The following is a 13,730-nucleotide window of genomic DNA, read 5'->3' as shown; positions in this document are numbered from 1 at the left end:
ACATGGAGTGCAATCTCTCTCCAGATTCATTTCTGACATGGAGGGCACTCTCTCCAAAGAGACATTTCTGACATGGAGAGCAATCACTCTACAGAGATATTTCTGACATGGCGTGCAATCTCTCAACAGAGACATGTCTGACTTGGAGAGCAATCTCTCAACAGAGACATTTCTGACATGGAGTGCACTCTCTCTACAGAGACATTCCTGACATGGAGTGCAGTCTCTCTCCAGAGACATTTCTGACAGGGAGTGCAATCTCTCTCCAGAGACATTTCTGACGTGGAGTGCACTCTCTCCACAGAGACATTTCTGACATGGAGAACAATCACTCGACAGAGACATTTCTGACATGGAGTGCAATCTCTCAACAGAGACATTTCTGACATGGAGAGCTCTGTCTCGACAGAGAAATTCCTGACATGGAGTGCACTGTCTCAACAGAGACATTTCTGACATGGAGAGCAATCTCTTAACAGAGACATTTCTGACATGGAGTGCACTCTCTCCACAGAGACATTCCTGACATGGAGAGCAATCTCTCTACAGAGACATTTCTGACATGGAGTGCACTCTCTCTACAGAGACATTTCTGACATGGAGAGCAATCTCTCTACAGAGACATTTCTGACATGGAGAGCAATATCTCTACTGAGACATTCCTGAAATGGAGTGCACTCTCTCCACAGAGACATTTCTTACATGGATTGCACTCTCTCTGCAGAGACATTCCTGACATGGAGACAAATCTCTCGACAGAGACATTTCTGACATGGAGGGCAATCTCTCGAGAGAGACATTTCTGACATGGAGAGCAATCTCTCAACAGAGACATTTCTGACATGGAGAGCAATCTCTCGACAGAGACATTTCTGACATGGAGTGCACTCTCTCTGCAGAGACATTACTGACATGAGTGCAATCTCTCTACAGAGACATTTCTGACATGGAGTGCACTCTCTCTACAGAGACATTTCTGAGATGGAGAGCAATCTCTCAACAGAGACATTCCTGACATGGAGACAAACCTCTGGACAGAGACATTTCTGACATGGAGAGCAATCTCTCGACAGAGACATTTCTGACATGGAGAGCAATCTCTCAACAGAGACATTTCTGACATGGAGAGCAATCTCTCGACAGAGACATTTCTGACATGGAGTGCACTCTCTCGACAGAGACATTTCTGACATGGAGTGCATTCTCTCTGCAGAGACATTTCTGACATGGATAGCAATCTCTCAACAAAGACATTTCTGACATGGAGAGCACTCTCTCTGCAGAGACATTACAGACATGGAGTGCAATCTCTCTACAGAGACATTTCTGACATGGAGTGCACTCTCTCTACAGAGACATTTCTGAGATGGAGAGCAATCTCTCAACAGAGACATTCCTGACATGGAGACAAATCTCTGGACAGAGACATTTCTGACATGGAGAGCAATCTCTCGACAGAGACATTTCTGACATGGAGAGCAATCTCTCAACAGAGACATTTCCGACTTGGAGAGCAACTCTCGACAGAGACATTTCTGTCATGGAGTGTACTCTCTCTACAGAGACATTTCTGACATGGAGAGCAATCTCTCAAAAGAGACATTTCTGACATGGAGGGCACTCTTTCTGCAGAGACATTTCTGGCATGGAGAGCAATCTGTCGACAGAGACATTTCTGACATGGAGAGCAATCTCTCAACAGAGACATTTCTGACATGGAGTGCAATCTCTCTCCAGAGACATTTCTGACGTGGAGTGCACTCTCTCCACAGAGACATTTCTGACATGGAGAACAATCACTATACAGAGACATTCCTGACATGGAGTGCACTGTCTCAACAGAGACATTTCTGACATGGAGTGCACTCTCTCCACAGAGACATTCCTGACATGGAGTGCAATCTCTCTGCAGAGACATTTCTGACATGGAGTCCACTCTCTCTACAGAGACATTCCTGACATGGAGAGCAATCTCTCTACAGAGACATTTCTGACATGGAGAGCAATCTCTCTGCAGAGATCTTTCGGACATGGAGTGTACTCTCTGTACAGAGACATTTCTGATATGGAGAGCAATCTCTCTACAGAGACATTTCTGACATGGAGAGCAATCTCTCTACTGAGACATTCCTGAAATGGAGTGCACTCTCTCTACAGAGACATTTCTGACATGGAGAGCAATCTCTCTCGAGAGACATTTCTGACATGGAGAGCAATCTCTCAACAGAGACATTTCTGACATGGAGAGCAATCTCTCTTCAGAGACATTTCTGACATGGAGTGCACTCTCTCTGCAGAGACATTTCTGGCATGGAGAGCACTCTCTCTGCAGAGACATTTCTGGCATGGAGAGCAATCTGAAGACAGAGACATTTCTGACATGGAGAGCAATCTCTCAACAGAGACATTTCTTACATGGATTGCACTCTCTCTGCAGAGACATTTCTGACATGGAGTGCACTCTCTCGACAGAGACATTTCTGACATGGAGTGCATTCTCTCTGCAGAGACATTTCTGACGTGGAGTGCACTCTCTCCACAGAGACATTTCTGACATGGAGAACAATCACTCGACAGAGACATTTCTGACATGGAGTGTAATCTCTCAACAGAGACATTTCTGACATGGAGAGCTCTGTCTCGACAGAGACATTCCTGACATCGAGTGCACTGTCTCAACAGAGACATTTCTGACATGGAGAGCAATCTCTCAACAGAGACATTTCTGACATGGAGTGCACTCTCTCCACAGAGACATTCCTGACATGGAGAGCAATCTCTCTACAGAGACATTTCTGACATGGAGTGCACTCTCTCTACAGAGACATTTCTGACATGGAGAGCAATCTCTCTGCAGAGACATTTCTTACGTGGAGTGCACTCTCTCCACAGAGACATTTCTGACATGCAGAGCAATCACTCAACAGAGACATTTCTGACATGGAGTGCAATCTCTCTCCAGAGACATTTCTGCCGTGGAGTGCACTCTCTCCAGAGAGACATTTCTGACATGGAGAGCAATCACTGTACGGAGACATTTCTGACATGGAGTGCAATCTCTCAACAGAGACATTTCTGACATGGAGAGCTCTCTCTTTGCAGTGACATTTTTGACATGGAGAGCAATCTCTCTCCAGAGACATTTCTGACATGGAGTGCACTCTCTCCACAGAGACATTTCTGACATGGAGAGCAATCACTCTACAGAGATATTTCTGACATGGCTTGCAATCTCTCAACAGAGACATTTCTGACTTGGAGAGCTCTCTCTCTACAGAGACATTTCTCACATGGAGTGCACTCTCTCAACAGAGACATTTCTGACATGGAGTGCATTCTCTCTACAGAGACATTTCTGACATGGAGTGCACTCTCTCCACAGAGACATTCCTGACATGCAGAGCAATCTCTCTACTGAGACATTTCAGACATGGACTGCACTCTCTCAACAGCGACATTTCTGACATGGAGAGCAATCTCTCAACAGAGACATTTCGGACATGGAGAGCAATCTCTCTGGAGACACTTCTGGCATGGAGTGCACTCTCTCCACAGAGACATTTCTCACATGGAGTGCACTCTCTCAACAGAGACATTCCTGACATTGAGAGCAATCTCTCTGCAGAGACATTTCTGACGTGGAGTGCACTCTCTCCACAGAGACATTTCTGACATGCAGAGCAATCACTCAACAGAGACATTTCTGACAAGGAGTGCAATCTCTCTCCAGGGACCTTTCTGACGTGGAGTGCACTCTCTCCACAGAGACATTTCTGACATGGAGAGCAATCACTGTAGGGAGACATTTCTGACATGGAGTGCAATCTCTCAACAGAGACATTTCTGACATGGAGAGCTCTCTCTTTGCAGTGACATTTTTGACATGGAGTGCAATCTCTCTCCAGAGACATTTCTGACATGGAGGGCACTCTCTCCAAAGAGACATTTCTGACATGGAGAGCAATCACTCTACAGAGATATTTCTGACATGGCGTGCAATCTCTCAACAGAGACATGTCTGACTTGGAGAGCAATCTCTCAACAGAGACATTTCTGACATGGAGTGCACTCTCTCTACAGAGACATTCCTGACATGGAGTGCAGTCTCTCTCCAGAGACATTTCTGACATGGAGTGCAATCTCTCTCCAGAGACATTTCTGACGTGGAGTGCACTCTCTCCACAGAGACATTTCTGACATGGAGAACAATCACTCGACAGAGACATTTCTGACATGGAGTGCAATCTCTCAACAGAGACATTTCTGACATGGAGAGCTCTGTCTCGACAGAGAAATTCCTGACATGGAGTGCACTGTCTCAATAGAGACATTTCTGACATGGAGAGCAATCTCTCAACAGAGACATTTCTGACATGGAGTGCACTCTCTCCACAGAGACATTCCTGACATGGAGAGCAATCTCTCTACAGAGACATTTCTGACATGGAGTGCACTCTCTCTACAGAGACATTTCTGACATGGAGAGCAATCTCTCTACAGAGACATTTCTGACATGGAGAGCAATCTCTCTACTGAGACATTCCTGAAATGGAGTGCACTCTCTCCACAGAGACATTCCTGACATGGAGACAAATCTCTCGACAGAGACATTTCTGACATGGAGAGCAATCTCTCGAGAGAGACATTTCTGACATGGAGAGCAATCTCTCAACAGAGACATTTCTGACATGGAGAGCAATCTCTCGACAGAGACATTTCTGACATGGAGTGTACTCTCTCTACAGAGACATTTCTGGCATGGAGAGCAATCTGAAGACAGAGACATTTCTTACATGGATTGCACTCTCTCTGCAGAGACATTCCTGACATGGAGACAAATCTCTCGACAGAGACATTTCTGACATGGAGGGCAATCTCTCGAGAGAGACATTTCTGACATGGAGAGCAATCTCTCAACAGAGACATTTCTGACATGGAGAGCAATCTCTCGACAGAGACATTTCTGACATGGAGTGCACTCTCTCTGCAGAGACATTACTGACATGGAGTGCAATCTCTCTACAGAGACATTTCTGACATGGAGTGCACTCTCTCTACAGAGACATTTCTGACATGGAGAGCAATCTCTCAACAGAGACATTCCTGACATGGAGACAAATATCTGGACAGAGACATTTCTGACATGGAGAGCAATCTCTCGACAGAGACATTTCTGACATGGAGAGCAATCTCTCAACAGAGACATTTCTGACATGGAGAGCAATCTCTCGACAGAGACATTTCTGACATGTAGTGCACTCTCTCGACAGAGACATTTCTGACATGGAGTGCATTCTCTCTGCAGAGACATTTCTGACATGGAGTGCACTCTCTCTACAGAGACATTTCTGACATGGATAGCAATCTCTCAACAAAGACATTTCTGACATGGAGAGCACTCTCTCTGCAGAGACATTACAGACATGGAGTGCAATCTCTCTACAGAGACATTTCTGACATGGAGTGCACTCTCTCTACAGAGACATTTCTGAGATGGAGAGCAATCTCTCAACAGAGACATTCCTGACATGGAGACAAATCTCTGGACAGAGACATTTCTGACATGGAGAGCAATCTCTCGACAGAGACATTTCTGACATGGAGAGCAATCTCTCAACAGAGACATTTCCGACTTGGAGAGCAACTCTCGACAGAGACATTTCTGACATGGAGTGTACTCTCTCTACAGAGACATTTCTGACATGGAGAGAAATCTCTCAAAAGAGACATTTCTGACATGGAGGGCACTCTTTCTGCAGAGACATTTCTGGCATGGAGAGCAATCTGTCGACAGAGACATTTCTGACATGGAGAGCAATCTCTCAACAGAGACATTTCTGACATGGAGTGCAATCTCTCTCCAGAGACATTTCTGACGTGGAGTGCACTCTCTCCACAGAGACATTTCTGACATGGAGAACAATCACTATACAGAGACATTCCAGACATGGAGTGCACTGTCTCAACAGAGACATTTCTGACATGGAGAGCAATCTCTCAACAGAGACATTTCTGACATGGAGTGCACTCTCTCCACAGAGACATTCCTGACATGGAGTGCAATCTCTCTGCAGAGACATTTCTGACATGGAATCCACTCTCTCTACAGAGACATTCCTGACATGGAAAGCAATCTCTCTACAGAGACATTTCTGACATGGAGAGCACTCTCTCTACAGAGACATTTCTGACATGGAGAGCAATCTCTCTGCAGAGATCTTTCGGACATGGAGTGTACTCTCTGTACAGAGACATTTCTGATATGGAGAGCAATCTCTCTACAGAGACATTTCTGGCATGGAGAGCAATCTGAAGACAGAGACATTTCTGACATGGAGAGCAATCTCTCAACAGAGACATTTCTGACATGGATTGCACTCTCTCTGCAGAGACATTTCTGACATGGAGTGCACTCTCTCGACAGAGACATTTCTGACATGGAGTGCATTCTCTCTGCAGAGACATTTCTGACGTGGAGTGCACTCTCTCCACAGAGACATTTCTGACATGGAGAACAATCACTCGACAGAGACATTTCTGACATGGAGTGCAATCTCTCAACAGAGTCATTTCTGACATGGAGAGCTCTGTCTCGACAGAGACATTCCTGACATCGAGTGCACTGTCTCAACAGAGACATTTCTGACATGGAGAGCAATCTCTCAACAGAGACATTTCTGACATGGAGTGCACACTCTCAACAGAGACATTCCTGACATGGAGAGCAATCTCTCTACAGAGACATTTCTGACATGGAGTGCACTCTCTCTACAGAGACATTTCTGACATGGAGAGCAATCTCTCTGCAGAGATCTTTCGGACATGGAGTGTACTCTCTCTACAGAGACATTTCTGACATGGAGAACAATGACTCGACAGAGACATTTCTGACATGGAGTGCAATCTCTCAACAGAGACATTTCTGACATGGAGAGCTCTGTCTCGACAGAGACATTCCTGACATGGAGTGCACTGTCTCAACAGAGACTTTTCTGACATGGAGAGCAATCTCTCAACAGGGACATTTCTGACATGGAGTGCACTCTCTCCACAGAGACATTCCTGACATGGAGAGCGTTCTCTCTACAGAGACATTTCTGACATGGAGTGCACTCTCTCTACAGAGACATTTCTGACATGGAGAGCAATCTCTCTGCAGAGATCTTTCGGACATGGAGTGTACTCTCTCTACAGAGACATTTCTGACATGGAGAGCAATCTCTCTACAGAGACATTTCTGACATGGAGAGCAATCTCTCTACTGAGACATTCCTGAAATGGAGTGCACTGTCTCCACAGAGACATTCCTGACATGGAGACAAATCTCTCGACAGAGACATTTCTGACATGGAGAGCAATCTCTCGAGAGAGACATTTCTGACATGGAGAGCAATCTCTCAACAGAGACATTTCTGACATGGAGAGCAATCTCTCGACAGAGACATTTCTGACATGGAGTGTACTCTCTCTACAGAGACATTTCTGGCATGGAGAGCAATCTGAAGACAGAGACATTTCTGACATGGAGAGCAATCTCTCAACAGAGACATTTCTTACATGGATTGCACTCTCTCTGCAGAGACATTTCTGACATGGAGTGCACTCTCTCGACAGAGACATTTCTGACATGGAGTGCATTCTCTCTGCAGAGACATTTCTGACATGGAGAGCAATCTCTCTACAGAGACATTTCTGACATGGATAGCAATCTCTCAACATAGACATTTCTGACATGGAGAGCACTCTCTCTGCAGAGACATTACTGACATTGAGTGCAATCTCTCTACAGAGACATTTCTGACATGCAGTGCACTCTCTCTACAGAGACATTTCTGAGATGAAGAGCAATCTCTCAACAGAGACATTCCTGACATGGAGACAAATCTCTGGAAAGAGACATTTCTGACATGGAGAGCAATCTCTCGACAGAGACATTTCTGACATGGAGAGCAATCTCTCAACAGAGACATTTCCGACTTGGAGAGCAACTCTCGACAGAGACATTTCTGACATGGAGTGTACTCTCTCTACAGAGACATTTCTGACATGGAGAGCAATCTCTCAAAAGAGACATTTCTGACATGGAGGGCACTCTTTCTGCAGAGACATTTCTGGCATGGAGAGCAATCTGTCGACAGAGACATTTCTGACATGGAGAGCAATTTCTCAACAGAGACATTTCTGACATGGAGTGCAATCTCTCTCCAGAGACATTTCTGACGTGGAGTGCACTCTCTCCACAGAGACATTTCTGACATGGAGAACAATCACTATACAGAGACATTTCTGACATGGAGTGCAATCTCTCAACAGAGACATTCTGACATGCAGAGCTCTGTCTCGACAGAGACATTCCTGACATGGAGTGCACTGTCTCAACAGAGACATTTCTGACATGGAGTGCACTCTCTCCACAGAGACATTCCTGACATGGAGAGCAATCTCTCTACAGAGACATTTCTGACATGGAGTGCACTCTCTCTACAGAGACATTTCTGACATGGAGAGCAATCTCTCTGCAGAGATCTTTCGGACATGGAGTGTATACTCTCTGCAGAGACATTTCTGACATGGAGAGCAATCTCTCTACAGAGACATTTCTGACATGGAGAGCAATCTCTCTACTGAGACATTCCTGAAATGGAGTGCACTCTCTCCACAGAGACATTCCTGACATGGAGACAAATCTCTCGACAGAGACATTTCTGACATGGAGAGCAATCTCTCGAGAGAGTCATTTCTGACATGGAGAGCAATCTCTCAACAGAGACATTTCTGACATGGAGAGCAATCTCTCGACAGAGACATTTCTGACATGGAGTGTACTCTCTCTACAGAGACATTTCTGGCATGGAGAGCAATCTGAAGACAGAGACATTTCTGACATGGAGAGCAATCTCTCAACAGAGACATTTCTTACATGGATTGCACTCTCTCTACAGAGACATTTCTGACATGGATAGCAATCTCTCAACAAAGACATTTCTGACATGGAGAGCACTCTCTCTGCAGAGACATTACTGACATGGAGTGCAATCTCTCTACAGAGACATTTCTGACATGGAGTGCACTCTCTCTACAGAGACATTTCTGAGATGGAGAGCAATCTCTCAACAGAGACATTCCTGACATGGAGACAAATCTCTGGACAGAGACATTTCTGACATGGAGAGCAATCTCTCGACAGAGACATTTCTGACATGGAGAGCAATCTCTCAACAGAGACATTTCCGACTTGGAGAGCAACTCTCGACAGAGACATTTCTGACATGGAGTGTACTCTCTCTACAGAGACATTTCTGACATGGAGAGCAATCTCTCAAAAGAGACATTTCTGACATGGAGGGCACTCTTTCTGCAGAGACATTTCTGGCATGGAGAGCAATCTGTCGACAGAGACATTTCTGACATGGAGAGCAATCTCTCAACAGAGACATTTCTGACATGGAGTGCAATCTCTCTCCAGAGACATTTCTGACGTGGAGTGCACTCTCTCCACAGAGACATTTCTGACATGGAGAACAATCACGATACAGAGACATTTCTGACATGGAGTGCACTGTCTCAACAGAGACATTTCTGACATGGAGAGCAATCTCTCAACAGAGACATTTCTTACATGGAGTGCACTCTCTCCACAGAGACATTCCTGACATGGTGTGCAATCTCTCTGCAGAGACATTTCTGACATGGAGTCCACTCTCTCTACAGAGACATTCCTGACATGGAGAGCAATCTCTCCACAGAGACATTTCTGACATGGAGAGCACTCTCTCTACAGAGACATTTCTGACATGGAGAGCAATCTCTCTGCAGAGATCTTTCGGACATGGAGTGTACTCTCTCTACAGAGACATTTCTGATATGGAGAGCAATCTCTCTACAGAGACATTTCTGACATGGAGAGCAATCTCTCTACTGAGACATTCCTGAAATGGAGTGCACTCTCTCTACAGAGACATTCCTGACATGGAGACAAATCTCTCGACAGAGACATTTCTGACATGGAGAGCAATCTCTCGAGAGAGACATTTCTGACATGGAGAGCAATCTCTCAACAGAGACATTTCTGACATGGAGAGCAATCTCTCTGCAGAGACATTTCTGACATGGAGTGCAATCTGAAGACAGAGACATTTCTGACATGGAGAGCAATCTCTCAACAGAGACATTTCTTACATGGATTGCACTCTCTCTGCAGAGACATTTCTGACATGGAGAGCAATCTGAAGACAGAGACATTTCTGACATGGAGAGCAATCTCTCAACAGAGACATTTCTTACATGGATTGCACTCTCTCTGCAGAGACATTTCTGACATGGAGTGCACTCTCTCGACAGAGACATTTCTGACATGGAGTGCATTCTCTCTGCAGAGACATTTCTGACATGGAGAGCACTCTCTCTACAGAGACATTTCTGACATGGATAGCAATCTCTCAACAAAGACATTTCTGACATGGAGAGCACTCTTTCTGCAGAGACATTTCTGACATGGAGAGCTATCTCTCAAAAGAGACATTTCTGACATGGAGGGCACTCTTTCTGCAGAGACATTTCTGAGATGGAGAGCAATCTCTCAACAGAGACATTCCTGACATGGAGACAAATCTCTGGACAGAGACATTTCTGACATGGAGAGCAATCTCTCGACAGAGACATTTCTGACATGGAGAGTAATCTCTCAACAGAGACATTTCTGACTTGGGGAGCAACTCTCGACAGAGACATTTCTGACATGGAGTGTACTCTCTCGACAGAGACATTTCTGTCATGGAGAGCTATCTCTCAAAAGAGACATTTCTGACATGGAGGGCACTCTTTCTGCAGAGACATTTCTGGCATGGAGTGCAATCTCTCAACAGAGACATTTCTGACATGGAGTGCACTCTCTCTGCAGAGACATTTCTGACATGCAGTGCATTCTCTCCACAGAGACATTCCTGACATGGAGAGCAATCTCTCTACTGAGACATTTCAGACATGGACTGCACTCTCTCAGCAGAGACTTTCTGACATGGACAGCAATCTCTCGACAGCGACTTTTCTGACATGGAGAGCAATCTCTCAACAGAGACATTCCTGACATGGAGAGCAATCTCTCTACTGAGACATTTCGGACATGGAGTGTACACTCTCTGCAGAGACATTTCTGACATAGAACATAGAACATAGAACATACAGCACAGAACAGGCCCTTCGGCCCACAATGTTGTGCCGATCCTTTGTCCTCTGTCAAGGACAATTTAATCTATCCCCCATCATTCTCCTTTATCCATATACCTATCCAAAAGCCTTTTGAAAGTCCCTAAAGTTTCTGACTCAACAACTTCCCCGGGCAAGGCATTCCATGCCTCGACCACTCTCTGGGTAAAGAACCTTCCCCTGACATCCCCCTTATATCTCCCACCCTTCACCTTAAATTTATGACCCCTTGTAACGCTTTGCTCCACCCGGGGAAAAAGTTTCTGACTGTCTACCCTATCTATTCCCCTGATCATCTTATAAACCTCTATCATGTCACCCCTCATCCTTCTCCGTTCTAATGAGAAGAGGCCTAGAATGTTCAGCCTTTCCTCGTAAGACTTATTCTCCATTCCAGGCAACATCCTGGTAAATCTCCTCTGCACCCTCTCCAAGGCTTCCACATCCTTCCTAAAATGAGGCGACCAGAACTGCACACAGTACTCCAAATGAGGCCTTACCAAGGTCCTGTACAGCTGCATCATCACCTCACGGCTCTTAAATTCAATCCCTCTGCTAATGAACGCTAACACCCCATATGCCTTCTTCACAGCCCTATCCACTTGAGTTGCAACTTTCAATGATCTATGCACATAGACCCCAAGGTCTCTCTGCTCCTCCACATGCCCAAGAACCCTACCGTTAACCCAGTATTTTGCATTCATGTTTGTCCTTCCAAAATGGACGACCTCACACTTTTCAGGGTTAAACTCCATCTGCCACTTTTCAGCCCAGCACTGCAACCTATCCAAGTCCCTTTGCAGACGACAATAGCCCTCCTCGGTATCCACAACTCCACCAACCTTTGTATCATCTGCAAATTTACTGACCCACCCTTCGACTTCCTCATCCAAGTCGTTAATAAAAATCACAAACAGGAGAGGACCCAGAACTGATCCCTGCGGCACGCCACTGGTAACTGGGCTCCAGGCTGAGTATTTACCATCTAAGACCACTCTCTGCCTTCTATCAGTTAGCCAATTCTTAATCCAACTGGCCACATTCCCCACTATCCCATGCCTCCTGACTTTCTCCATAAGTCTACCATGGGGGACCTTATCAAATGCCTTACTAAAATCCATGTACACCACATCCACTGGTTTACCCTCATCCACTTGCTTGGTCACCTGCTCAAAGAATTCAATCAGGCTTGTGAGGCAAGACCTACCCCTCACAAAACCGTGCTGACTGTCCCGAATCAAGCAGTGTCTTTCCAGATGCTCAGAAATCCTATCCCTCAGCACCTTTTCCATCAACTTGCCTACCACCGAAGTAAGACTAACTGGCCTGTAATTCCCAGGGTTGTTCCTATTCCCTTTCTTGAACAGGGGCACAACATTTGCCACCCTCCAATCACCTGGTACCACCCCCGTCAGCAGAGAAGATGAAAAGATCATTGCCAGCGGCTCTGCAATTTCATCCCTTGCTTCCCATAACATCCTTGGATATACCCCGTCAGGCCCGGGAGACTTGTCTATCTTCAAGTTATTCAAAAACCCCAACACATCTTCCCTCCTAACGAGCACTTCCTCGAGCTTACCAGTCTGCTTCCCACCGTCCTCTTCAGTAATACACCCCTTCTCATTCGTAAATACCGAAGAGAAGTACTCATTCAAAACCTCACTTATCTCTTCCGGCTCAACACACAGTCTCCCGCTATTGTCCTTGACCGGACCTACGGTCCCCCTAGTCATCCTCATATTTCTGACATACGCGTAAAAGGCCTTGGGGTTTTCTTTTATCCTACCCGCCAAGCATTTTTCATGCCCTCTCTTAGCTCTCCTAATCCCTTTCTTCAGATCCTTCCTGGCCATCTTGTATCCCTCCAGAGCTATGCCTGTGCCCTTTTTCCTCAACTTTATATACGCATCCTTCTTCTTCCTAACAAGACTCTCAACCTCTCTTGTCAACCACGGTTCCCTCACATGACCATCCCTTCCCTGTCTGACAGGGACATGCTTATCAATGGCCCCTACTATCTGCTCCTTGAAAAAGTTCCACATTTCGACCGTGCCCTTCCCTGCCAGCATATGCTCCCAACTTATGCTCCTCAGTTCCTGCCTGACAGCATCATATCTACCCTTCCCCCAATTGTAAACCTTGCCCTGTTGCACATACCTATCCCTCTCCATTACCACAGTGAATGCTACAGAATTGTGATCACTATCTCCAAAGTGCTCGCCCACCAACAGCTCTATCACTTGCCCTGGTTCATTACCTAGTACCAAATCCAATATTGCCTCCCCTCTGGTCGGGCAGTCTACATACTGAGTCAGAAAAGCTTCCTGGACATACTGCACAAACACTACCCCATCCAAACTATTCGATCTAAAGAGTTGCCAATCAATATTTGGGAAGTTGAAATCCCCCACATGGAGAGGAATCTCTCAACACAGACATTTCTGACATGGAGAGCACTCTCTCTGCAGAGTCATTACTGACATGGAGTGCAATCTCTCCACAGAGACATTTCTGACATGGAGAGC

The sequence above is a fragment of the Heterodontus francisci genome, chromosome 18 (genome assembly GCF_036365525.1).
Source record: "Heterodontus francisci isolate sHetFra1 chromosome 18, sHetFra1.hap1, whole genome shotgun sequence".
Lineage (NCBI taxonomy): Eukaryota > Metazoa > Chordata > Chondrichthyes > Heterodontiformes > Heterodontidae > Heterodontus > Heterodontus francisci.
Note: the sequence above shows the minus strand (reverse complement) of the source record.